The 27,020-nt window shown below is 34.7% G+C and overlaps 1 protein-coding gene across 2 annotated transcripts in view; it reads right to left on the reverse strand.

Annotated features, from left to right (window-relative positions):
* Window positions 1-27,020, reverse strand: part of LOC120350428 — a 105,259-nt gene that overhangs the window by 21,839 nt on the left and 56,400 nt on the right. The gene's annotated exons all lie outside the window — the stretch shown is intronic.

Below are 27,020 nucleotides of genomic sequence, written 5' to 3' on the forward strand. Positions count from 1 at the left end.
ATAGATAAAAGTATTGAATAGTACCTTCTAAATGTAAAATAAAAATATGAAAGTCGGATATTGTCTTCTTTTTAAGAAACTTCTGAATTTAATGCATTCGCTTTTTGTGCATCTATAACTAACTATACACCGTAATGATAATCGATAGTTCAATAATATCTATCAAAGGGAATATATTCTACTACCATTTAGTTTTTGTTCAATAATATTCAAATAATATTCATCAATTTATATTAAAACACATCATTAAGTACCCTACCCTTTATTATTCTTTTTTCTTTTAAAACAAGACTTGTTTCAACTCATCTTTCTCTATTTTGGAAAAATGGCTTTAGATGAGTTGGAACTAGTCGTGTTTTGGAAGAAAAGAATACAAAGAGTACGGTATTGAAGATTTATATCCTGTTTTAATAATTTCAAAGTAGCCTTATAAAGAGAAGTGATAATTCATATTAATAATGAATTAATAGGTTATTGAATGAATAAATTGCTGGAATAATGATAATTCCAACTTTGTCCATTAACTCAATTATATCTAGGCATAATAGTATACGAAAAATCACAGAAGAATATTGATATCCAATAGCAATAGTTAAATCTATCTTTGCATATCTCTGTGGGTTTATAATCACATTATTGACATAAATCAAATACTTACTATCCCTACTGACAAATGCAAATGATTTCACAATATACAATAATTGACCGAGCGAAGTGAGGTCTAAGATTCAAGTCGACAGTTTGGTATTTCTCTTAATGTGTAAATGTTTATATGTTGCGCATTCACGGTGATACGCGGTGATAGATTTTCATGAAATTTGACAGGTATGTTCCTTTTTAAATTGCGCGTCGACGTATATAGAAGGTTTTTGAAAATTCTGCATTTCAAGGATAATATAGAAGGGAAAATGAGCCTCCTTCATACGCCAATATTAGAGTAAAAATCAGACTATAGAATTATCAATTATAAATCAGCTGTCGAGTGAATTAAAAAACGCATGCCATGACCCATACAATTCAATATCTCAATGTAACTTGGTAAAAAATCAGCAGCTATGTAGACTATAAATTGCATGCCTCTTTGAATGCAATTTTTATGCAGTATTAAAATAGGATGCAAAGAACTTATAACAGCTTGTCTGTGCGCCAAGATGCCTTCTGGTTTTCTCGCTCTAATTCCGGAAAGCGTTATATAATTGCTTGAATCTTGTGTAAGCATGATCTGATCAAATAAATAGTTGGTTTATCAGTGTAGATGTGCATATGGTTTGGGACGTTGTTCAGTTATATATGTTATTTATTCTATTGATATTTTGTTCATCATTTGCTATTATATTCTTTAATTTTTGATACACCATCCCCAACAGCCAATAGCCGTTTTCACACCGATATCTCGCCGACACGACATACAGACAGGATTTACTCTGATGAACAATATAAGAGGAGGCTGCTGTTTAAAACGGCGCGAGGTCTACTGTTCACAGAACTACTAGTACAAATGATTCTACAAAATACAATTTTTCTAATGGTGTAATGAATCTATGCATATAAAATAAAGCAAAGTCGGCCTGAACCACACGTTGCCATATTGAACATGTTCCGGCCTTCTATCTATAGTAGGCTGTGTCTGTACTCAACTAAATTCTCTGACTTTACGTTTGAGACAAAACGAAGATATAATTACTTCTAAAACCAATAATTATTGTAAGAAGGATAAGAGTTTCAAAATAAAAAAAATATATTTATTATTGTTAAAACTATTTATTAATAGAAATGTACAACATGTTAAATATTATAAAAGCGAGCAAGATCATGATACAAGCATTATCATTGACAAGAATAGTAATATTCATTTTTGTTATTTATGATTGTAATAAGATTCTCTTGTATGAAATGTTTATATTAAATAATTATAGAATCAACTGCATGGACTGAAGTAAGGATCTCTGTGATTCGTTCAGGCCAAACATAGGTCAGAAAAATAACACAAGAATGAGATGACATTCAAACATGGTATTCTAATTTTTTATCAGCGACTAGAATGATCTTATCATTATGTGGTAACACATTGTATGTTGTATAAGGGGAAATATGAAGAAGATTTATTTACTCATAAAGGCAGATAATTTAAGTTTATTCATTGTAAAACAAGAACTATTTTCTTACTCATCTCTGTCATCATGTATACGTTATACTAATTCTACCAATAGCAGAATTTCTATGCAAATTAAGTAAGATGGAACTGTTCAGCCAAAAGTTTTGAGAAACGAGACACTACTTCCCTTTTGATGCCTTCACCGTAAAGACCTTTATTTTAAAAAGTTACCATTTTCTAGTGAGATTCTTGTTTGTTCAATTTATGTAGGCCTATTATAATTGTTAGCCTTCGAGGCAATATTATTTGTTATATTTTAAAATTATTCTGTCAATTGATCGCTTCTATAAATCTAAGTTTTAATTGTTCATTATTTAATTGGTGAAGGAAATAATTAATTTCAAAAATCCCCACGTGCTGAAGACTGAGTTTGGACGGACAAGCCACCCATTAAAAATTACTTTTTGTGTAGTTGAGAAGTTGATATTGTGGTAATTATTCATATCGAATGAAAAGACTAAGAAATTGTCAAAAAACCACAGATATATTGATACTTAGAAAGACCGGTTTCGGTTATTACACCATTGTCAATCTCTGAGAAACTCCTCATTCAAACTCTTTTCATTCAAGATTATAAATTAATTTAAAGAAACCACTATGCCAAGAAGGATCATGTGAGTTCTCTTTTTATTCTATGGGGCCCCACCCTTCGCTTCGAAAAAGTGCTGAAGTGATTTCAATTTTTACTTAGCTAAATAATCTGGCCACGTCAAAAAGCGCTTAATATAATAATAATCATACTGAATTAGAATTGTAAATTTTGTGATCGTTCAACTGTCCTCATCTGCCTGAACCACGATCTTGATTGAGTCTCAAATATTGTAACATTTTTGATTAAATCATTTAGAATTTTAATTTATCTATAAGAATTTTTAAACTTCGTAAGAAATTGCAAGATAGCAAAGCATCTGTATATACAGAAATTGCTCGCTTAATATAATAGGATTATTATTCTTTGAAATATTTATTGGATATATCCCACAACACTATCCTTTTAAATTTTCTGTATCCAACGATATGATAACCTTCTACAGGCTAACACAAAACATCAGTCACTTCTACAGCACGCTCTAAACTGAGCAGCAAAATCAAACCGATTCAACTTTAAGCAGGATATGGCAGCAAGCGTGCGAGCAGCAGAGCCGGTCCTGCTATCTATAGTGTGGTCCACGTTAAAATGGCAGTGGATAAAGATAAAAGAATAGCGATGCCGATTCTCTGCATTAATTAATTATACTTCTTCACTGTCAAAAACATATTGGCATCGTTGAGGACCTAGAAAAGGATAATAACACCGTCTTTGTCGAATGATAGACAAGGATAGCAAACCCAAGTTGATCAAATACTGTCATTATAACGTGGACCTCACTAGGCTATATCTGGCCATGCTCATTACACAACACTGGTTCAATAGTTACTGCTCAACTGCTTAGTGCCGCTTATCGCTTAAAACTGCTTTCTGTGTGTCCGTAGCCTAACGCTAGTTCGCCTCCATGGTGCACATTGGGTAACGCTGAATGGACTAGCAAATGATGGCAGTCAGACAAATTTATGTTCTCCTGACCGAAAACTACACAACATCAAAGGAATTGAAAATATACAGTGTATATGTAGACATTTGAGACTCATGAGCTTTATATGTGTTGTGTATCTTCCATACGCTAAATAAATAATCAAATGTCATTCATTTTCAGTTCCATCAATATCTTAGTTATTAATTAGGTGCTTATCATACTTTGTCAAAGTCTTTGAATGGTTAGCAGCATTTTCATTTATTACTTTTGTGTATTATTCTATTGTGAATTATATATATGAATATATATATATATATATATATATATATATTTATTTATTTATTTATATTTATATAATTAGTCCGTATTCTATATAAATTTATAAAAAACCATATAAATTATTGAGAGTTGATAAAATGTAACAAACAAATATAGCCTATAATATAATATAATTATAATATATAGCATAATTATATGCTTCTTTTAATTTATTATTCTTTTTCCTTGCAAGAGCTGAGGATTTTTGATCTCTAGGTCTCTTTAGTAAAATTTTCTTGAAACTGTCAGCATTGGTTCAACGAGGAGCATCGGAGTTACTAATGAGGAGAGATGTCAGTATGAAGTGAATCTTATTCCCAGCAGCCGTGTTGTTGAGAATGGAATCCGAGTAGCTCTGTGCAAGTTATGCTGCCCTGGTAGCAAAACGTCACACCGCGAGCTTTCCAGCTGCTTCGCATTCCACAGACCATCATCATCATCATCATCATCACCACCACCTTCAAAGCAAGCAGGTCAGCAGCTCTTTCCTCTTTACCAATTGATTTGTAGCAAATTTATTTACCAAAAAATGTACTTTCAAATGTTTCTAATTTTTTGTTGGCCTATGAGTGAGTGTGCGTGCATTTTATGTGATACAGAAAAGACGGGGGTCCAACATTGTGAAAAAAAACTTGACATTTTAATGAAGAAATTTATCAAAATTGGAAAAATAATCATCTTGAAATTGAATGATTCTGCTGATTTTCTTTATCGAATTTTATTTATTAATTAATATTTTCAGTGAACATATATATATAATTTATCAATAAATTCTGAATTCCTCCGAGTTCAACTCGGTTGCACAAAAGTTTTTTTCAATCGTGATTGTCTTTTCTGATGGTTCTCGTGAAATTAACCACAATTAAAATTTGAAATATACATGGTACAAAAATAATCTTTTAAAATGCTTATATGCTTGCTATATTATGCTATAACCTATATAACCAATATTGTAAATTATTCTTAACTTAAAAACAACAACAGTTTTAAGCTGGAATTTATGAATAAGCAAATTTATGAATTGACTAGTGACCCCCTAGGTTGGAGAACTCGCTCATGTGTTGTATTGTAATCTTTAAAACCAGCAACTTTCAGTTATACAGAGTTGGTGAGTTTCTTTCACAAGGATAATTTGCCAGTAGGTTTCATTGGGATCCTATTTGAAATGGAAAAATCTGGTGTGGCGCACTCACACAACTTTCCTTGCCGTTATGAAAACTGATCACCTGAAGCTAGTGTTCCCGCGCATCTCAAGTCTGCTATTCAAAGATTTGAGCCAGCTGGTGACAGGGCAATAACGCTGGAGACACACGAGGTCTGCTATCTCTTCATAATCATTTGATAGAATCAACAGTTGCCAACAGTTTGGTATTGGATAATCACATTTTCTCGAATTTCGAGCTTATTTAATTTTAGGTGGAAATGTTACTGAACATTTTAATTGTAGAGATTCTCATGCTCAATCTTTTCCACTAAATTTTTTTTGTTTAAATTGTATCTGAAGCCTGATAATTGAGAATCTAAAATCAAACTTTGCATAGATGGGGCGGAGCTCCTGAAATTTTTACAGATATGGGCCTTGTGGCAGCTGATAGAGCTTATCGATGACTATTTCAGGTATAACTTAAATCAAAATCGTTGGAGCCGCTTTCGAGAAAATCGCGAAAAACCCTGTTTTTGACAACATTTCCGCCGCCATCTTAAATCGCATTTCATCGAAATTGTTCGTGTCGGATCCTTATATTGTAAAGACCTTACGTTCCAAATTTCAAGTCATTCCGTTAAATTGGGAGATGAGATGTCGTGTACACACACACACACACACACACATACATACATACAGACCAATACCCAAAAACCACTTTTTTGGACTCAGGAAACCTTGAAACGTATAGAATTAGAAAGAAATTGGGGTATCTTAATTTTTTCGGAAAGCAATACTTTCCTTATCTATGGTAATAGTGCAAGGAAAGTAAAATAGCTTTTCAAAAATTACTCAGCTGCTTCAAAGCTTTTGTCCCTCATATCAAACCAAATTAATTTTTTTGAATGAGAAGGTGGGTCATGTGATACATGATTTCGATACAGAAATCCCAAAAAAAATTAATTGTGAAAACCGCACATTGATCTCAAACTGTTACAGTTTGTTGATGTAAAAGTTGTTAATTTATGTTGCAAATTATCCAGCTGCAATCATTTATGTCAACATCTGTGTGATAGCTCCCAAATAGCCTCAGATGTTATTACGAATGATTGGATGAATGGAAAACCTGTAGTAATTGCATGCAATGAATTCTTCAGCTGACTAAATCACAACAATTTTTTCTCTTATGCACTTTCAATGTTATTTTTATATCCTGAAAAATGACGAAAGGAGTGAATCAATTATCAATTTTGTTGTCCAACGAACTTGACCTTTAAAAAGGTTTGAAGAATACATGTTCAAAATTTGAAGCTTATAACTTATTGCGAATACGAAGTTCGCCGGGTAAGCCAGTTAAACAAGACCTAAAAACCTAAGAAACGTTAGGGAGGCTGAGTTTGCTTTCAAATAGCAATGACTTATGCTGATATAATCCGAATGTTTCGGTAATTTGAGATAATAAACACACATAACGAAAAGTTGATACTGGACACTTGGAAAAAACTGGACAATTTGAAATACATTTTCAATATTCATTCATTTTCAAAAATACACACATTCTGTTTGATCTTTTGATAGCAGTACCGCACAGAATGAGGGAACAACAAATATTTCCTTATCTTGTGAATGACTACTACTCGTATCTACTCTTAGGCTCGATGCACACTTGCGTCATTTCTAGTCGCGGATTTACGAACAACTAGCTCACTGGCGTTCTAAAAGTTGTTAGAAAGTATATGGTTCCGGACGGAGCAGTGCACATTACAGCGTCGCACGCCCGTTTACGCTTTGCGTAACGCTCTGCTGACGCATGCCGGACGCCACTTTCTTACGTCACGGCGGGCAAGCCGCGTTTCATTCTCTACTTCAAAAACCTAAAACGCGTAAAAATGGTGATAGAGAAATTGTGATTTCGGATTCAGCGCCTACAAATTAGTCAAGTGGCCTCGCGGCTATCAAAAATAATCATTATTGAAGAAGTTTTGGTTCTACTGGATATTAAGCCATTCTATATGTTGTCACGTGGTAATTTGAAACCACCAAATATTTTTAAATGAGCCAATGAAAGGTAATAGAAATATAAAATTGGAAAGAAGGTTAGACCTATCCAAAGAGTAAATCAACTCAAATCAAGTATTATTAGCGATTAGGAGTAATAGCATTATCAACAACGATAAGAAAACATGTATTATTGTGATTTAATAATTATGAGAACCCATTGGTAAGATCAAAAAATTATAAAGCGGCATAATTATTATTGGCGGATTATAAAAAAAAAAAAAAAAAAAAAATAAAATGCATGAACATTGAGGTTAGAGTTACTTGTTAACGTTTTGAAAAGAATTAGTCGATCTTGGATAAATCGATAATTATTAGAACCAATACTGAACGAATCAGCTGATTATTCGATCAACCCATATGACCGGTTGAATCATATAAAATTCACTCATAAAGGATATATTATGTATACTAAAGGAAGTCGATGTGTAGAAATACAAATAACTATTATTTCTGTATAAATATTTATTATAATCCAAAAAAGCATGATAAATCAAGAGTATACAAAACTCATATAAAAACTAAATGTATTATCTATTAAAATCGTATGTTACGATTTATTTATGAATTCAATTTAAGATAAATACTCCATATATTTGTATAAAAACTTCTTTTATTTAATTTTTTTTCTATTATAAAGCCGAGGAAGCCCTGATTCCCAAGGCAACCAATTGTATTGAGTCTATTAAATTGAAGGCCAATCAGAGAGTAGCTTACAGAATTATTCTAGGAAGAGGCAAATTTTTCTGAAAACCTCTTTCTTCTGGCTTAAGATCCCAACCCGAGAGGATGCACATGGAGTTTAGGGTTTTTTCTTCTTCCTTTTAAAAATTTTTAATGAATTATTAAGCCAAACCCTTTTTTAAATGTAATGTATGTTTGTTGAATGTTAATTATTTGTGAACTCAGTGCTGTCAAGGAGTTCGTAATTGTAAAGATTCCCATAAAAATAGCTTTAATTCGAAAGAAACTTATAAAAATCTGGATCACGCGTTAGCCCAGCAGTGACGAAAAGGAGCCTACCCAATTAATTATTGGAAATAATTAATTCAATCCACGAGAACATCTAGAACTTCAGTCAGTGAGTGATAAGTCAAACCAAATGAGCTCATTTTTTCTACGTTCAGTGGGGGTAATTATTAAAACAAAAAGCGCTATTCCAATTAATTAGAATTAAAATAAAAAGTCACCACGTGTTGAACAATATCACATAGTCCATAAGAACATTTTATAAATTTATTTAATATATGTAGGAAGCTTACTTCCATGCACAGCCCGAATTCATATAAATCCCTGAGATCTCATGTTTGAATATTAATTTATTAATTATAAATTTGTTAATTGAACCAAGTATATCATATCAAACTTATAGACCGAACAGGTTTTTATTGGCAGAATTTTGTATTGATTGGAAGTCTAAGTACCAGTATTAAATATAATATATTTATGAATTTGAAACTCACTATTGTGAATATTAGCAAAGCCTGTGATAATTATTCAGATTTTAGGAATAGATTATTTAAGTGAATTATAGATTTATCGAATATCTTATGCACATCTTTTTTGTGGGAATATATTTTGTGTTTTATGTCAGCATACAAATCGTAGAAATTTATTTTATCCTAGTTCATCTCGTGTTATATAGTTTGAGCTGTTTTGGTACCAACAAATATTTAGCAGCACTTAAAATCATAGAATCAAATAATATTAACCTTATTCAGAGCACTCAATATTTATCATCCTTTGATGATATTCATTCTATCAGCCAGAACAAGTATATTAAGAAATTATATTAATAAGGTTCCAGTTATATCATATAAGGATCCAGAGAGCTTCAAGAACTGGCGTTGTAAGTTCTAAGGAATTTTGAAAGGGTATATTGGTGAATACTTGTATTCACGACGAGCGTTTTAAGAATCAACTAGAAACAACTATAGTTGGTCCTGATTATTCTCTAGTGGTACATGGTTACTGATAATCAGTCATCAAATATTCTTTTAATTTCCTTACTGGTATTCTTCAAGAACTTCATAGAAGCAGCGGTAAGAATTACCAATTACCGATCACTGAACCTTATGGTGATTATTTGTATTTATAAAATTCATGTTTCTACCACTGAGCTAGAGCTGAGGTTTGAACCCAGTAATTTTGCGAGCCGGAAGGCCTTAATTTTTTGTGAATTTATTCGCAAAAGAGGGAATTTAGAGACTGCTCTTATAAATACCAGAAACATCGTATTATCTGTGAAGGAATTACAATCCACAACTTCTCACAATAGCTTCATAACGTGGGACTCTATCATAAGAGATAACCCCCCCAGGAGCACAACTTCACACAATGGCACCCAACCAGTGGAGCGTGATGAAAAGCTTACCTACTCAATCTTACTATCAATGATTAATGAAATTATTGATAAAACTGAAAGCTGCAAGAAACATAATCTGAAGTTGTTTCGACAAGATATATCTGATAATCTATTGTAAGTTCTGGCTAAAATAATTGAGTTGCTCTTCAAATTAAAATTTTTCAAGCTGCATAAATACAGACAAACTGTATCACACGAGTTTGATAACATAATTCTCATAATAGAGAAAATTGGATGGAAATTTCCATAAAAGTCTATAGTAAAATTTTGATTTTGATCTTTGAATCTAGACATTGTATGCTGACCAGGGTTATAGGTTATTTGAGGCATTATAATACTATCGTTATTCAGGAGGATAAGACCCTAATTAGAATTTTAAGAACTATATTAGTGTAATTTGTAAGCCATATCTGTCTATGTTGATAAGCGTACCTGTAGCACTCGAAGGTCTTTTTGTAATATATGTACATGACACTTGAAACTTTAACACAACACAATTTTATCCAGAATAGGCACTATCACTGAATCCATTTTAATATTCCTGAGACTTGGCAACACACTTGGCTATTTACTCGAAGTATTCCATAATAACGTCACCATGAACCAGTCACCAGCTAACTCGCAAATCTCCTACTTCAGCGACCACCCCCAAAACTATGTAGCTACGACACCGGCCAATCAACAACCACAGGACAACGTCGCGGAGACCCCACGAGAGAGAGAGGGAGGCAGCATATGCTCCATCAGTTTCGACCCGCAAAACTTAGCCCAATTGTCTTCTACGAAGATTGATAACGTCGTCGATGCGATTAATTCCGATGAGAGTCCGGCTGAGGGAGATGAGGGAGTGAGGGCGTCCAACCCGGTACCGGCGTCTTCGCAGATCGCTCCAAGCATCGCCGAGGGAACGGAGAGTGCCGCCACCCAGTCGCCATCCGACGTGACCAGTCAACCACCAGCCGCCACCAACCTGGAAAAACGCAATACAACATTAGACTCTTCAGTCGGTTATGTTACCAATCTTATGGCAAATGAGTCTACAAACGAAATACAACTCATGTTCAGTCAACTCTTAGCAGGACAAGCTAAAGGAGCGGAAACAGCCCGGGAAAACAGCAAAACTATCAAAATAATCCAGGACAAATTGGAAGAAAATGCCAAAGTCCTACAAGAAGAGATCAAAACAGTCAGACAGGATGTCAAAGCTATGGATGAAAAATTTTCTAGCTTCAGGGAGGAAGTGAGAAATATAATAGATACCAAAATAGATACGCAATCTGCAGTCATCAAAAAATTAGAAACTCGTATAGATGACGTCACCTGTCAAATAAATGAACGGTTGGATGACGTACCAAAGGAAGTTGAAAAACAGGTGGACGTATTGGGTAAGGAGCTGGGCACCGCTATCATGGGAACTGTCATGGGAAAGGTGTTAGAAAATAAGGGCGAGATGGAGTCGAAAGTGGAGGAGAATAATAAGAAAATAATAGAGATAGTCAAGGAACAAAGTAACGTGCAGGCATGTATGGCAAATTTAGCGGAGGAGGGGGCAAAATCAAGTGAGAGATACGGCATGTTGGAGAATGCTATAGGCGGACAGCAGTTGAAGCTAACCGGATTGTATGATGAAGTGAATACACATAAGAAAATTATGAATGATAAATGGATCGCAAATGAAGAACGAGTCTCCAGAATAGAAACACGCATGGAAAATATCCCAGTCAGTCGAGTGCAATATACACCGAATGAAGTAGTAAACGGCACTCAACTTTTTCAAAGTCTTGGAAAATTCGATAATTCCCATCGTCATATGCAACCCAGACCGTTCATAGATCAAATAAAAGCTATTCAGGAATTGACACCCACCTCTTGGTTAATGTCGCGTTTCCAATTATCCAGTCTACTACTCGGCGAGCCGCTGATGTTTTTCCAGAGCCGGATGCGAGATATCAACAGCCTGGAGGACTTCATCTCCCAGTTCCTGCAACAGTATTGGAGTAAATGTAAACAGATGGACGCATTATCAGAAATTATTTTATGCACTTATGATAGCAGAAATGGACAATCCTACACTGATTTTATAACAGATTTGATGAATAGAAACTATCAGTTAGACGAATCTCTAGCTGATTCATCACTGGTCCACATATTATCAAAAAAGCTTCCTTTCAATGTTCGTATGACACTGGCAGTATCTTCGATTTCCAGTTGTGAAGAACTGATAGAACATTTACATTCTATCCAATCAGCTACTTCTGAGCCAAATTATATAAATAGACAAGCAGGAAATTTTACTCAATCTAAAAACAATAATAATAGTCATTTCAGAAAAAATTATAATAGTAAAAATTATATTGCAAACGCTGGAGCAAATGCGCAAAGTGCAAAGTACATTGAAAATAATTCCAGGAACAGATCCCAATATTACAATAGTAAACGGTATCACAAAGAAGCACATTATGACAGCAGACGTCATTGGAAGAGAAACGATAAACAGGATATAAATTTCACAAATCAGGACGATCATAATCAAAATAGCAATAGGCTAAACACATCCTATACAGTGGCATGCACAATAAAAACAGACCAACAACAACCTACAGTAAATCAACCACCAGAACAAATCCACCACCGCACCAGCCCGCCACCAAATAAAGAAGCCAAACATACATCAAAATCAATCTGCAAAAAGCAACCCATATTAAGCCTACTATTTCCCCCCGAGGATCTACCACCAGTAACCAGCCCACCACCGAAAATAACATGCAACATTAACACGGAAATAATTAGAGAATCACCGATAATAAGACCTGAAAATGATACACCGCCTTCATGCACTGAACCTATATGCCAGCAAGCAACCCCCCCACAACATACCCGGTTTGAACAGCCACCACCCAAGCATCGTTGGATTCACCCGCGGCACACTAGGTTCAAGGAGCAAACCGCTACCAAAGCAAGCCGAAAGTGTGACCGGCAGGACGACGTCGGAGCGAACCCTAGAGTCCAACACCGGAAGGCCCACCGGAGAAAACGACAGAGAAGGCCCCGGAAGAGAGGTTATCGTCCGCATGCCAAATTCAAACACCACAAAAAAGAGGCACAGGAACCAAGCGACCAGGAAAAGAAGGCAACATGCAGGGAGGAATACCGGCACCAGAATGAAGTGGATAATGATACCAACATGCACCCGAAGCACACGCGGTTCAAGCAAGCCGCTTACCGTCGTGATTGCACCTACGGAATAAATAAAAGGAATATGCCAAAAGTAAATGGAGAATTAATAACGGATACGGGTTTAGAAAATGATAAAGGAAGAAATTATTATAGGAAGCTATTGGAAGATGGAATATGTGCATTAAAATTTAAAGAAGGAATGAATTGTTCATTGAAGGAAAGAACATCTGTGTATTGTTCACCAAGAGGTTATGTTACAAGCTTAACAATTATGCTGATTCATTTTGTTATGACTATTAGTACGACTATGATGTCAGGTAAAAATTATGTTGCAAATATAATAATGGAGGGTAAAACGTGTGAACTAAAATCGAAAGGAATAGTACATTGTTTATCGAAAATGGAATTATACGATTGTTGTTTATGGAAAGGTTATGTTGGAAGAAATACAATAAATACATTGATTTATTTCGTGAATATTATTATTATTATGGCTGTGATAGCAATTAAAGAAAATATTATTAAAGTACTGATGAATGAGGGCGTGATATATGCTAAGAGAATCAATTCAAAAATTTTCAAAACCAATTTGAAACCCAGAAAAGTTGAGGATAGACAAAGCAAATATTCTAAATTATCCAAGATAAGAGAGCTGATGGAGAATCGGTCGTCAGAGCCGCCAAACAATTCACAGAATCAAAACAAAATATTTCTAATCTCAAGCCGTATTATCGGACAATAAGCGATAAGGATATAAACAATAATATTTTGGTTAAACGTCATTGGCCTACCTGACAAGATATACATACCAGACGAACGCCAACAATAAACTTAATTAGCAGACGAGTATCCACTTCGAATAACAACACCTGAAAATAAAGAAATAAAAAATTTAGAAACCATTTTTAACACCTTTCTTATTAATGAAACAAGAGAATAAATAACTTCTAATGTTAAAAGCCAACTTACCTTCATGTAGCAGGAAGAGACATCAAGATGGCGACAAGTGACAAACCGAAGCCAACGTAAACCAGCTGTCCACTACGAAAACCAGAGTAGTCAATGCCTATTAAATCATCAAAGTTGATACCCCGAATAAGAAGATCAAGTGTCATATAAATGTGAATTGCATGTAGAGATATTATAAAAATATTATATTATTATTATTTATGTATAAACTATTAAGAAAATCACTAAAATTATCCGCCAAATGATCAAACCGCATAGTTACCACCAAAAGCATTAATCCCAAGTCTCAATGTATTAGAGGAATAAGAAGTTCTTGTTGATAAAACCTACCAAAGATTATCCTTAAAAATATCCATTATATGAAAACAAAGCCCAATTTCTGCAAGAGAATGAAATGAAAATGTACAAGTCACTGTTCTATGTTGAGGGAGAAAATATGTTATACTCTGCAAGTCGGAGAATTACCAGTTTGTTAGGTTGGCAATGATTTTGCACCAACGTTCAAATGTGCTTCTGGCCTGAGGGCGGAGCGTGGATTAGAAAAAAGATTTATATTATGTATGGAGGAGGAGATAGTTTATATTGTGTATTGTGTGTAGAAGGAGATTGGCCGATGTAAGGCGTATGTATTTGAATTGAATTTATTTATTGTTGTATATGTTGTTGAATTGTTAGGAGGTAGGATTCTCAGTAGAGTTATTAGCAGACTTTGTAACATGTATGATTTCTGATCCAAAACCAACTGGATCATAAAATTTATATTATATTCTCGAATTGTCGTTTTAAATCAGAAATCAGAGGGCGTTTTGTGTCACGTGGTAATTTGAAACCACCAAATATTTTTAAATGAGCCAATGAAATGTAATAGAACTATAAAATTGGAAAGAAGGTTAGACCTATCCAAAGAGTAAATCAACTCAAATCAAGTATTATTAGCGATTAGGAGTAATAGCATTATCAACAACGATAAGAAAACATGTATTATTGTGATTTAATAATTATGAGAACCCATTGGTAAGATCAAAAAATTATAAAGCGGCATAATTATTATTGGCGGATTATAAAAAAAAAAAAAAAAAAAAATAAAATGCATGAACATTGAGGTTAGAGTTACTTGTTTACGTTTTGAAAAGAATTAGTCGATCTTGGATAAATCGATAATTATTAGAACCAATACTGAACGAATCAGCTGATTATTCGATCAACCCATATGACCGGTTGAATCATATAAAATTCACTCATAAAGGATATATTATGTATACTAAAGGAAGTCGATGTGTAGAAATACAAATAACTATTATTTCTGTATAAATATTTATTATAATCCAAAAAAGCATGATAAATCAAGAGTATACAAAACTCATATAAAAACTAAATGTATTATCTATTAAAATCGTATGTTACGATTTATTTATGAATTCAATTTAAGATAAATACTCCATATATTTGTATAAAAACTTCTTTTATTTAATTTTTTCTATTATAAAGCCGAGGAAGCCCTGATTCCCAAGGCAACCAATTGTATTGAGTCTATTAAATTGAAGGCCAATCAGAGAGTAGCTTACAGAATTATTCTAGGAAGAGGCAAATTTTTCTGAAAACCTCTTTCTTCTGGCTTAAGATCCCAACCCGAGAGGATGCACATGGAGTTTAGGGTTTTTTCTTCTTCCTTTTAAAAATTTTTAATGAATTATTAAGCCAAACCCTTTTTTAAATGTAATGTATGTTTGTTGAATGTTAATTATTTGTGAACTCAGTGCTGTCAAGGAGTTCGTAATTGTAAAGATTCCCATAAAAATAGCTTTAATTCGAAAGAAACTTATAAAAATCTGGATCACGCGTTAGCCCAGCAGTGACGAAAAGGAGCCTACCCAATTAATTATTGGAAATAATTAATTCAATCCACGAGAACATCTAGAACTTCAGTCAGTGAGTGATAAGTCAAACCAAATGAGCTCATTTTTTCTACGTTCAGTGGGGGTAATTATTAAAACAAAAAGCGCTATTCCAATTAATTAGAATTAAAATAAAAAGTCACCACGTGTTGAACAATATCACATAGTTCATAAGAACATTTTATAAATTTATTTAATATATGTAGGAAGCTTACTTCCATGCACAGCCCGAATTCATATAAATCCCTGAGATCTCATGTTTGAATATTAATTTATTAATTATAAATTTGTTAATTGAACCAAGTATATCATATCAAACTTATAGACCGAACAGGTTTTTATTGGTAGAATTTTGTATTGATTGGAAGTCTAAGTACCAGTATTAAAAATAATATATTTATGAATTTGAAACTCACTATTGTGAATATTAGCAAAGCCTGTGATAATTATTCAGATTTTAGAAATAGATTATTTAAGTGAATTATAGAGATATTGAATATTTATGCATATCTGTTTTATGGGAATATATTTTGTGTTTTATGTCAGCATACAAACTTATAGAATTTTTTATTATATCCCAACTCATCTCGTGTTATATAGTTTGAGCTGTTTTGGTACCAACAAATATTTAGCAGCACTTAAAATCATAGAATCAAATAATATTAACCTTATTCAGAGCACTCAATATTTATCATCCTTTGATGATATTCATTTTATCAGCCAGAACAAGTATATTAAGAAATTATATTAATAAGGTTCCAGTTATATCATATAAGGATCCAGAGAGCTTCAAGAACTGGCGTTGTAAGTTCTAAGGAATTTTGAAAGGGTATATTGGTGAATACTTGTATTCACGACGAGCGTTTTAAGAATCAACTAGAAACAACTATAGTTGGTCCTGATTATTCTCTAGTGGTACATGGTTACTGATAATCAGTCATCAAATATTCTTTTAATTTCCTTACTGGTATTCTTCAAGAACTTCATAGAAGCAGCGGTAAGAATTACCAATTACCGATCACTGAACCTTATGGTGATTATTTGTATTTATAAAATTCATGTTTCTACCACTGAGCTAGAGCTGAGGTTTGAACCCAGTAATTTTGCGAGCCGGAAGGCCTTAATTTTTTGTGAATTTATTCGCAAAAGAGGGAATTTAGAGACTGCTCTTATAAATACCAGAAACATCGTATTATCTGTGAAGGAATTACAATCCACAACTTCTCACAATAGCTTCATAACGTGGGACTCTATCATAAGAGATAACCCCCCCAGGAGCACAACTTCACACAATGGCACCCAACCAGTGGAGCGTGATGAAAAGCTTACCTACTCAATCTTACTATCAATGATTAATGAAATTATTGATAAAACTGAAAGCTGCAAGAAACATAATCTGAAGTTGTTTCGACAAGATATATCTGATAATCTATTGTAAGTTCTGGCTAAAATAATTGAGTTGCTCTTCAAATTAAAATTTTTCAAGCTGCATAAATACAGACAAACTGTATCACACGAGTTTGATAACATAATTCTCATAATAGAGAAAATTGGATGGAAATTTCCATAAAAGTCTATAGTAAAATTTTGATTTTGATCTTTGAATCTAGACATTGTATGCTGACCAGGGTTATAGGTTATTTGAGGCATTATAATACTATCGTTATTCAGGAGGATAAGACCCTAATTAGAATTTTAAGAACTATATTAGTGTAATTTGTAAGCCATATCTGTCTATGTTGATAAGCGTACCTGTAGCACTCGAAGGTCTTTTTGTAATATATGTACATGACACTTGAAACTTTAACACAACACAATTTTATCCAGAATAGGCACTATCACTGAATCCATTTTAATATTCCTGAGACTTGGCAACACACTTGGCTATTTACTCGAAGTATTCCATAATAACGTCACCATGAACCAGTCACCAGCTAACTCGCAAATCTCCTACTTCAGCGACCACCCCCAAAACTATGTAGCTACGACACCGGCCAATCAACAACCACAGGACAACGTCGCGGAGACCCCACGAGAGAGAGAGGGAGGCAGCATATGCTCCATCAGTTTCGACCCGCAAAACTTAGCCCAATTGTCTTCTACGAAGATTGATAACGTCGTCGATGCGATTAATTCCGATGAGAGTCCGGCTGAGGGAGATGAGGGAGTGAGGGCGTCCAACCCGGTACCGGCGTCTTCGCAGATCGCTCCAAGCATCGCCGAGGGAACGGAGAGTGCCGCCACCCAGTCGCCATCCGACGTGACCAGTCAACCACCAGCCGCCACCAACCTGGAAAAACGCAATACAACATTAGACTCTTCAGTCGGTTATGTTACCAATCTTATGGCAAATGAGTCTACAAACGAAATACAACTCATGTTCAGTCAACTCTTAGCAGGACAAGCTAAAGGAGCGGAAACAGCCCGGGAAAACAGCAAAACTATCAAAATAATCCAGGACAAATTGGAAGAAAATGCCAAAGTCCTACAAGAAGAGATCAAAACAGTCAGACAGGATGTCAAAGCTATGGATGAAAAATTTTCTAGCTTCAGGGAGGAAGTGAGAAATATAATAGATACCAAAATAGATACGCAATCTGCAGTCATCAAAAAATTAGAAACTCGTATAGATGACGTCACCTGTCAAATAAATGAACGGTTGGATGACGTACCAAAGGAAGTTGAAAAACAGGTGGACGTATTGGGTAAGGAGCTGGGCACCGCTATCATGGGAACTGTCATGGGAAAGGTGTTAGAAAATAAGGGCGAGATGGAGTCGAAAGTGGAGGAGAATAATAAGAAAATAATAGAGATAGTCAAGGAACAAAGTAACGTGCAGGCATGTATGGCAAATTTAGCGGAGGAGGGGGCAAAATCAAGTGAGAGATACGGCATGTTGGAGAATGCTATAGGCGGACAGCAGTTGAAGCTAACCGGATTGTATGATGAAGTGAATACACATAAGAAAATTATGAATGATAAATGGATCGCAAATGAAGAACGAGTCTCCAGAATAGAAACACGCATGGAAAATATCCCAGTCAGTCGAGTGCAATATACACCGAATGAAGTAGTAAACGGCACTCAGCTTTTTCAAAGTCTTGGAAAATTCGATAATTCCTACCGTCATATGCAACCCAGACCATTCATAGATCAAATAAAAGCTATTCAGGAATTGACACCCACCTCTTGGTTAATGTGGCGTTTCCAATTATCCAGTCTACTACTCGGCGAGCCGCTGATGTTTTTCCAGAGCCGGATGCGAGATATCAACAGCCTGGAGGACTTCATCTCCCAGTTCCTGCAACAGTATTGGAGCAAATGTAAACAGATGGACGCATTATCAGAAATTATTTTATGCACTTATGATAGCAGAAATGGACAATCCTACACTGATTTTATAACAGATTTGATGAATAGAAACTATCAGTTAGACGAATATCTAGCTGATTCATCACTGGTCCACATATTATCAAAAAAGCTTCCTTTCAATGTTCGTATGACACTGGCAGTATCTTCGATTTCCAGTTGTGAAGAACTGATAGAACATTTACATTCTATCCAATCAGCTACTTCTGAGCCAAATTATATAAATAGACAAGCAGGAAATTTTACTCAATCTAAAAACAATAATAATAGTCATTTCAGAAAAAATTATAATAGTAAAAATTATATTGCAAACGCTGGAGCAAATGCGCAAAGTGCAAAGTACATTGAAAATAATTCCAGGAACAGATCCCAATATTACAATAGTAAACGGTATCACAAAGAAGCACATTATGACAGCAGACGTCATTGGAAGAGAAACGATAAACAGGATATAAATTTCACAAATCAGGACGATCATAATCAAAACAGCAATAGGCTAAACACATCCTATACAGTGGCATGCACAATAAAAACAGACCAACAACAACCTACAGTAAATCAACCACCAGAACAAATCCACCACCGCACCAGCCCGCCACCAAATAAAGAAGCCAAACATACATCAAAATCAATATGCAAAAAACAACCTATATTAAGTCTGCTATTCCCTCCCGAAGAACTACCACCAGTAACCAGCCCACCACCGAAAATATTTTACAGCATTGACACAGAAATGATTAAAGAATTGCCAATAACCAAGCCTAAAAATAATGAACCACAGTCATGCACCGAACCTGTGTACCAGCATGCAATAACCCCACAACCTACCCGGTTTGAGCAGCCACCACCCAAGCATCGTTGGATCCACCCGCGGCACACTAGGTTCAAGGAGCAAACCGCTACCAAAGCAAGCCGAAAGTGTGACCGGCAGGACGACGTCGGAGCGAACCCTAGAGTCCAACACCGGAAGGCCCACCGGAGAAAACGACAGAGAAGGCCCCGGAAGAGAGGTTACCGTCCGCATGCCAAATTCAAACACCACAAAAAAGAGGCACAGGAACCAAGCAACCAAGAAAAGAAGGCAACATGCAGGGAGAAATACCGGCACCAGAATGAAGTGGATAATGATACCAACATGCACCCGAAGCACACGCGGTTCAAGCAAGCAGCTTACCGTCGTGATTGCAATTACGGAATAAAGAAAAGGAACATGCTCAAAAACAAGGAAAAAGTAATAACGGATATGGGTTTAGAAAATGATAAAGGAAGAAATTATTATAGGAAGCTATTGGAAGATGGAATATGTGCATTAAAATTTAAAGAAGGAATGAATTGTTCATTGAAGGAAAGAACATCTGTGTATTGTTCACCAAGAGGTTATGTTACAAGCTTAACAATTATGCTGATTCATTTTGTTATGACTATTAGTACGACTATGATGTCAGGTAAAAATTATGTTGCAAATATAATAATGGAGGGTAAAACGTGTGAACTAAAATCGAAAGGAATAGTACATTGTTTATCGAAAATGGAATTATACGATTGTTGTTTATGGAAAGGTTATGTTGGAAGAAATACAATAAATACATTGATTTATTTCGTGAATATTATTATTATTATGGCTGTGATAGCAATTAAAGAAAATATTATTAAAGTACTGATGAATGAGGGCGTGATATATGCTAAGAGAATCAATTCAAAAATTTTCAAAACCAATTTGAAACCCAGAAAAGTTGAGGATAGACAAAGCAAATATTCTAAATTATCCAAGATAAGAGAGCTGATGGAGAATCGGTCGTCAGAGCCGCCAAACAATTCACAGAATCAAAACAAAATATTTCTAATCTCAAGCCGTATTATCGGGACAATAAGCGATAAGGATATAAACAATAATATTTTGGTTAAACGTCATTGGCCTACCTGACAAGATATACATACCAGACGAACGCCAACAATAAACTTAATTAGCAGACGAGTATCCACTTCGAATAACAACACCTGAAAATAAAGAAATAAAAAATTTAGAAACCATTTTTAACACCTTTCTTATTAGTGAAACAAGAGAATAAATAACTTCTAATGTTAAAAGCCAACTTACCTTCATGTAGCAGGAAGAGACATCAAGATGGCGACAAGTGACAAACCGAAGCCAACGTAAACCAGCTGTCCACTACGAAAACCAGAGTAGTCAATGCCTATTAAATCATCAAAGTTGATACCCCGAATAAGAAGATCAAGTGTCATATAAATGTGAATTGCATGTAGAGATATTATAAAAATATTATATTATTATTATTTATGTTTAAACTAATTAAGAAAATCACTAAAATTATCCGCCAAATGATCAAACCGCATAGTTACCACCAAAAGCATTAATCCCAAGTCTCAATGTATTAGATGAATAAGAAGTTCTTGTTGATAAAACCTACCAAAGATTATCCTTAAAAATATCCATTATATGAAAGCAAAGCCCAAATTCTGCAAGAGAATGAAATGAAAATGTACAAGTCACTGTTCTATGTTGAGGGAGAAAATATGTTATACTCTGCAAGTCGGAGAATTACCAGTTTGTTAGGTTGGCAATGATTTTGCACCAACGTTCAAATGTGCTTCTGGCCTGAGGGCGGAGCGTGGATTAGAAAAAAGATTTATATTATGTATGGAGGAGGAGATAGTTTATATTGTGTATTGTGTGTAGAAGGAGATTGGCCGATGTAAGGCGTATGTATTTGAATTGAATTTATTTATTGTTGTATATGTTGTTGAATTGTTAGGAGGTAGGATTCTCAGTAGAGTTATTAGCAGACTTTGTAACATGTATGATTTCTGATCCAAAACCAACTGGATCATAAAATTTATATTATATTCTCGAATTGTCGTTTTAAATCAGAAATCAGAGGGCGTTTTGTGTCACGTGGTAATTTGAAACCACCAAATATTTTTAAATGAGCCAATGAAATGTAATAGAACTATAAAATTGGAAAGAAGGTTAGACCTATCCAAAGAGTAAATCAACTCAAATCAAGTATTATTAGCGATTAGGAGTAATAGCATTATCAACAACGATAAGAAAACATGTATTATTGTGATTTAATAATTATGAGAACCCATTGGTAAGATCAAAAAATTATAAAGCGGCATAATTATTATTGGCGGATTATAAAAAAAAAAAAAAAAAAAAAAATAAAATGCATGAACATTGAGGTTAGAGTTACTTGTTTACGTTTTGAAAAGAATTAGTCGATCTTGGATAAATCGATAATTATTAGAACCAATACTGAACGAATCAGCTGATTATTCGATCAACCCATATGACCGGTTGAATCATATAAAATTCACTCATAAAGGATATATTATGTATACTAAAGGAAGTCGATGTGTAGAAATACAAATAACTATTATTTCTGTATAAATATTTATTATAATCCAAAAAAGCATGATAAATCAAGAGTATACAAAACTCATATAAAAACTAAATGTATTATCTATTAAAATCGTATGTTACGATTTATTTATGAATTCAATTTAAGATAAATACTCCATATATTTGTATAAAAACTTCTTTTATTTAATTTTTTCTATTATAAAGCCGAGGAAGCCCTGATTCCCAAGGCAACCAATTGTATTGAGTCTATTAAATTGAAGGCCAATCAGAGAGTAGCTTACAGAATTATTCTAGGAAGAGGCAAATTTTTCTGAAAACCTCTTTCTTCTGGCTTAAGATCCCAACCCGAGAGGATGCACATGGAGTTTAGGGTTTTTTCTTATTCCTTTTAAAAATTTTTAATGAATTATTAAGCCAAACCCTTTTTTAAATGTAATGTATGTTTGTTGAATGTTAATTATTTGTGAACTCAGTGCTGTCAAGGAGTTCGTAATTGTAAAGATTCCCATAAAAATAGCTTTAATTCGAAAGAAACTTATAAAAATCTGGATCACGCGTTAGCCCAGCAGTGACGAAAAGGAGCCTACCAATTAATTATTGGAAATAATTAATTCAATCCACGAGAACATCTAGAACTTCAGTCAGTGAGTGATAAGTCAAACCAAATGAGCTCATTTTTTCTACGTTCAGTGGGGGTAATTATTAAAACAAAAAGCGCTATTCCAATTAATTAGAATTAAAATAAAAAGTCACCACGTGTTGAACAATATCACATAGTTCATAAGAACATTTTATAAATTTATTTAATATATGTAGGAAGCTTACTTCCATGCACAGCCCGAATTCATATAAATCCCTGAGATCTCATGTTTGAATATTAATTTATTAATTATAAATTTGTTAATTGAACCAAGTATATCATATCAAACTTATAGACCGAACAGGTTTTTATTGGCAGAATTTTGTATTGATTGGAAGTCTAAGTACCAGTATTAAAATAATATATTTATGAATTTGAAACTCATTATTGTGAATATTAGCAAAGCCTGTGATAATTATTCAGATTTTAGGAATAGATTATTTAAGTGAATTATAGATTTATCGAATATTTATGCACATCTTTTTTGTGGGAATATATTTTGTGTTTTATGTCAGCATACAAACTTATAGAATTTTTTATTATATCCCAACTCATCTCGTGTTATATAGTTTGAGCTGTTTTGGTACCAACAAATATTTAGCAGCACTTAAAATCATAGAATCAAGTAATATTAACCTTATTCAGAGCACTCAATATTTATCATCCTTTGATGATATTCATTTTATCAGCCAGAACAAGTATATTAAGAAATTATATTAATAAGGTTCCAGTTATATCATATAAGGATCCAGAGAGCTTCAAGAACTGGCGTTGTAAGTTCTAAGGAATTTTGAAAGGGTATATTGGTGAATACTTGTATTCACGACGAGCGTTTTAAGAATCAACTAGAAACAACTATAGTTGGTCCTGATTATTCTCTAGTGGTACATGGTTACTGATAATCAGTCATCAAATATTCTTTTAATTTCCTTACTGGTATTCTTCAAGAACTTCATAGAAGCAGCGGTAAGAATTACCAATTACCGATCACTGAACCTTATGGTGATTATTTGTATTTATAAAATTCATGTTTCTACCACTGAGCTAGAGCTGAGGTTTGAACCCAGTAATTTTGCGAGCCGGAAGGCCTTAATTTTTTGTGAATTTATTCGCAAAAGAGGGAATTTAGAGACTGCTCTTATAAATACCAGAAACATCGTATTATCTGTGAAGGAATTACAATCCACAACTTCTCACAATAGCTTCATAACGTGGGACTCTATCATAAGAGATAACCCCCCCAGGAGCACAACTTCACACAATGGCACCCAACCAGTGGAGCGTGATGAAAAGCTTACCTACTCAATCTTACTATCAATGATTAATGAAATTATTGATAAAACTGAAAGCTGCAAGAAACATAATCTGAAGTTGTTTCGACAAGATATATCTGATAATCTATTGTAAGTTCTGGCTAAAATAATTGAGTTGCTCTTCAAATTAAAATTTTTCAAGCTGCATAAATACAGACAAACTGTATCACACGAGTTTGATAACATAATTCTCATAATAGAGAAAATTGGATGGAAATTTCCATAAAAGTCTATAGTAAAATTTTGATTTTGATCTTTGAATCTAGACATTGTATGCTGACCAGGGTTATAGGTTATTTGAGGCATTATAATACTATCGTTATTCAGGAGGATAAGACCCTAATTAGAATTTTAAGAACTATATTAGTGTAATTTGTAAGCCATATCTGTCTATGTTGATAAGCGTACCTGTAGCACTCGAAGGTCTTTTTGTAATATATGTACATGACACTTGAAACTTTAACACAACACAATTTTATCCAGAATAGGCACTATCACTGAATCCATTTTAATATTCCTGAGACTTGGCAACACACTTGGCTATTTACTCGAAGTATTCCATAATAACGTCACCATGAACCAGTCACCAGCTAACTCGCAAATCTCCTACTTCAGCGACCACCCCCAAAACTATGTAGCTACGACACCGGCCAATCAACAACCACAGGACAACGTCGCGGAGACCCCACGAGAGAGAGAGGGAGGCAGCATATGCTCCATCAGTTTCGACCCGCAAAACTTAGCCCAATTGTCTTCTACGAAGATTGATAACGTCGTCGATGCGATTAATTCCGATGAGAGTCCGGCTGAGGGAGATGAGGGAGTGAGGGCGTCCAACCCGGTACCGGCGTCTTCGCAGATCGCTCCAAGCATCGCCGAGGGAACGGAGAGTGCCGCCACCCAGTCGCCATCCGACGTGACCAGTCAACCACCAGCCGCCACCAACCTGGAAAAACGCAATACAACATTAGACTCTTCAGTCGGTTATGTTACCAATCTTATGGCAAATGAGTCTACAAACGAAATACAACTCATGTTCAGTCAACTCTTAGCAGGACAAGCTAAAGGAGCGGAAACAGCCCGGGAAAACAGCAAAACTATCAAAATAATCCAGGACAAATTGGAAGAAAATGCCAAAGTCCTACAAGAAGAGATCAAAACAGTCAGACAGGATGTCAAAGCTATGGATGAAAAATTTTCTAGCTTCAGGGAGGAAGTGAGAAATATAATAGATACCAAAATAGATACGCAATCTGCAGTCATCAAAAAATTAGAAACTCGTATAGATGACGTCACCTGTCAAATAAATGAACGGTTGGATGACGTACCAAAGGAAGTTGAAAAACAGGTGGACGTATTGGGTAAGGAGCTGGGCACCGCTATCATGGGAACTGTCATGGGAAAGGTGTTAGAAAATAAGGGCGAGATGGAGTCGAAAGTGGAGGAAAATAATAAGAAAATAATAGAGATAGTCAAGGAACAAAGTAACGTGCAGGCATGTATGGCAAATTTAGCGGAGGAGGGGGCAAAATCAAGTGAGAGATACGGCATGTTGGAGAATGCTATAGGCGGACAGCAGTTGAAGCTAACCGGATTGTATGATGAAGTGAATACACATAAGAAAATTATGAATGATAAATGGATCGCAAATGAAGAACGAGTCTCCAGAATAGAAACACGCATGGAAAATATCCCAGTCAGTCGAGTGCAATATACACCGAATGAAGTAGTAAACGGCACTCAACTTTTTCAAAGTCTTGGAAAATTCGATAATTCCCATCGTCATATGCAACCCAGACCATTCATAGATCAAATAAAAGCTATTCAGGAATTGATACCCACCTCTTGGTTAATGTGGCGTTTCCAATTATCCAGTCTACTACTCGGCGAGCCGCTGATGTTTTTCCAGAGCCGGATGCGAGATATCAACAGCCTGGAGGACTTCATCTCCCAGTTCCTGCAACAGTATTGGAGCAAATGTAAACAGATGGACGCATTATCAGAAATTATTTTATGCACTTATGATAGCAGAAATGGACAATCCTACACTGATTTTATAACAGATTTGATGAATAGAAACTATCAGTTAGACGAATATCTAGCTGATTCATCACTGGTCCACATCTTATCAAAAAAGCTTCCTTTCAATGTTCGTATGACACTGGCAGTATCTTCGATTTCCAGTTGTGAAGAACTGATAGAACATTTACATTCTATCCAATCAGCTACTTCTGAGCCAAATTATATAAATAGACAAGCAGGAAATTTTACTCAATCTAAAAACAATAATAATAGTCATTTCAGAAAAAATTATAATAGTAAAAATTATATTGCAAACGCTGGAGCAAATGCGCAAAGTGCAAAGTACATTGAAAATAATTCCAGGAACAGATCCCAATATTACAATAGTAAACGGTATCACAAAGAAGCACATTATGACAGCAGACGTCATTGGAAGAGAAACGATAAACAGGATATAAATTTCACAAATCAGGACGATCATAATCAAAACAGCAATAGGCTAAACACATCCTATACAGTGGCATGCACAATAAAAACAGACCAACAACAACCTACAGTAAATCAACCACCAGAACAAATCCACCACCGCACCAGCCCGCCACCAAATAAAGAAGCCAAACATACATCAAAATCAATCTGCAAAAAGCAACCCATATTAAGCCTACTATTTCCCCCCGAGGATCTACCACCAGTAAC

Source organism: Nilaparvata lugens, chromosome 3, assembly GCF_014356525.2.
Source record: "Nilaparvata lugens isolate BPH chromosome 3, ASM1435652v1, whole genome shotgun sequence".
In the NCBI taxonomy this organism is placed as follows: Eukaryota; Metazoa; Arthropoda; class Insecta; order Hemiptera; family Delphacidae; genus Nilaparvata; species Nilaparvata lugens.